The 3,107-nt window shown below is 34.8% G+C and overlaps 1 protein-coding gene across 1 annotated transcript in view; it reads right to left on the bottom strand.

Annotated features, from left to right (window-relative positions):
• The window catches only part of Pde3a (phosphodiesterase 3A), a 353,121-nt gene that overhangs the window by 225,636 nt on the left and 124,378 nt on the right, over positions 1 to 3,107 (bottom strand). The window lies entirely within an intron of this gene.

Raw genomic sequence — 3,107 nt, 5'->3', positions numbered from 1 at the left:
CCGGTTCAAATAAAAAATAAAAAAAAAAAACCCAAACCCGAAACCTATTCTGAGTATTTAACACATTAGTTAAACATAAGGTTATCCATGTATCCATGGGCCATTTTTAAAGTGTGATAACTATTTCAAGGATTTTTTTTAAAAAGCAAACCTAAAATATGTCATTTGATTTTATGTTTCTTTTTTTCTTCTTCATTATCAAAATATTGTTTTAAAAAATGGAAATCAATATCTTGGCCAAATAATTTATACTCTACCATTCTCCGTTTCAATATGGATAAGCTGAAGGTAAGAATACAAATTTATAAGATTCTTGTGTGGATCAAATCAAACAATATATTTAAAATTCTTAGCGCAGTGTGAATAATTGCAAACTACTATTCATGGAAGGTAAAAAGCTGCATCTTGGTGGCCAATTCTCAAGTCCTCCTACTTGCAGTGGCTTTTTTCCCCACAAGCACTTTTCAAACCATGCAGCTCTAGATAAGTTCTGTTGAAAACATGTCTACCCATAAATTTTTTAAAATCTTGACCTCAACTGAATGCTACACACAGTGAACAGATGGGAGAAAAGTGTTCTCGTGTTCACAATTTATCCTGATGCATTGGTGGCTACGTAAAGGCTTAGAGAAATGAGGGAACACTGTTTAAAATTACTTTACCATCCATGTGATAGACGTATGGAGTTCAAGATAAATCCCTTGAAACTGTTGTGTAGGTTTGAAATTGTCCATGTGCAAAATGGGGGAGAACGCAAGTACTGATTTGGACATTTTCTGAATCATGAGACATTCCTAGGGTTCATGGCACATAAAGGACATGGCAGAGAGTAACGGAAGTACCCTCCCCTCTTCATCTCAAAAATAATACTTGGAAAGTGTTACTGAGACATCTGAATTTTTTTTTTTTTTTGCCAAAAGAGAGAATGCCACAGGTACTTGGCTAACGTATGAGTCACGCGGATGAATTATTTTGCATTCCCTCATGATGTGGTGTCTCTTTGGTCAGTCATAGAATTTCTCCTAACATAAACTAACTTTAGGAGGGCACACTGTACTAGTTGATGTCACTGGAGAGGCTGTGTTGTAGGGATGGAACTCTTTGCATCCTATGTGTTAATTTTTAGGAGCCAGGCCATACGTCTCAGACTCTGAAAATCACATCTTGACAGTGCCTCCCTTGTTTCTGTTCCTTTTACCATGGGTCAGAAAGCAGATAACCAGTTTTGTTTTGTGTTAAAAGATTATTATGATTATTATTAATATCATGCTTATGAAAAAAGACTTTGAGTAGAAACTCGGGGTCTTTTCTTAATCTTGTTCAGGTAACTAGTTATTGAATCATTCCTTTGACTTGTGGCCTTCATAGTTTGCGTATTCACTACAAGCGCTATTCTTAATACTCTATAAAAATATTTAGTTAATAACAGAGCAGAGTTTTATAATTGCAGATCAAAACTGGAAGCCCAGAATCCTGTCGTCTTAGCAAAAATGCATAATTATCATGATAGAGTATGGATATGCTGATGCATAGAATTTGTTTTTGCTGTGGTATTTTCTTTTTTTTTCTTTTATTAATTTTATTGAGAAACAAATAATAATGAGACAGTTTCAAAACCTATTAGTAGGACAGTTTCAATAATTAATACATTGCATATTGTTGTCTTCATAGTGGTTATTCATAGTACAAGATGCAGACATGATATCTTGTTCAAACACTATTAGTACAAATCTTTCTTCTCAGAGAAAGTAGCTGTATATCTACTATTTATACAGCTAAAGTAACTGTATATCTATCCTAACTATTTTGTATATACAGATACAAAATGGTACTTCATTTATATCCCCTTTTTTTGTTTAGTTTTGTCAGAGAAGGGTATTCCACTACCATTGAAATATTGTAGGTGTGTGAATTCAGCAAAAGAATCCAATATAGTCCCGCAGTCCATAATAGTAGTGGGTTATCTGTAGGACTGGCAATGTCAGAAGTTGCTGTCTTGAGCCTTTTACAGCTCAGCCTATATTTTCTAAGAAGGGAAAAAATATTACTTATGGTGAAATATAGACATGAATGTCTTTTACTTGTCTTTTACAGCTTTCACAGCCAACCTAGTCAATAAAATAAATTTTCTTTGCTCCAAAGATTATCTGATAGACTTAGAAATCCTTGAAAATATCCAGAATATGCTCCTCCTCTTTGTACTATAGTGCTGAAAAAGTGTCTCTAGAGTTTTGCTTAGAATAGGGATCTGTAGGGAGCAGCCACGTGGATGAGAAGCAGTATAACCTTTTGCGCTCAATTCCAAGATAGTATTGTAGGGGACAACGCAGATTCACTATGTTCTGGTTTTTGTTCACAGTCAACAGTGATCCGGTTAAACATCATAGATGGATCCTTTAGCTGCTGCTTCACTGCTAATGACGAAAGGAATATAGGACATTCAGCAAATATATTCTTAATAATTTTCAATGTATAGCTTAATAAGTACTGACATTTTCCGCCCAGCAATTCAAAATAATTTGATGGAATTTGCCAAGGGTCATAATTTTGTTGTCATATCCTTTTGTGCTTTGGGGAAGGACTTGTACTTCCTAATCCACAGGCACTGGATTAGGTCCTGGCAGATCCAGGGCTGTGTTCAGGGAACTCCATGTTGCCTGCTTTGGACAATCACATGTAATGAATCTGCCTTCAATGTCAACTGCATACTCCTGATGTCATTGTATAGAATGCACGAAGCCCAAAATGGAAAAGCATAGGCAATTATGAAGACAGGCTAAGGATGTCAAACTGCAAGTTCTAATCTTTGGGGAAAAAAACATTGTTAGTTATTGTACCCAAGCAATCCTGAAATTATTTGTCAGTTATTTATATTCTCTCGACAAAAGCATTAGCAATCTCTATTATGATTATTAACATCTATCAAATCTATCCCACAAAGCTTAAATATCCTAAAGTCAAATATTATATAGCACAAGTATCACATGTCTCTTCTTTATTTACTGGCATAGATATTATGATACTAACTTCTTCCCGGCTAAGGATATTACAGGTTAATTATACATTTCTGACCCTAGTATTTTGCTTGTTATGTGTTTCGCTTTGCA

This window comes from Octodon degus, unplaced genomic scaffold (genome assembly GCF_000260255.1).
Source record: "Octodon degus isolate 3935 unplaced genomic scaffold, OctDeg1.0 scaffold00064, whole genome shotgun sequence".
Classification (NCBI taxonomy): domain Eukaryota; kingdom Metazoa; phylum Chordata; class Mammalia; order Rodentia; family Octodontidae; genus Octodon; species Octodon degus.
This window is presented reverse-complemented; position numbering and strand designations above follow the sequence as displayed.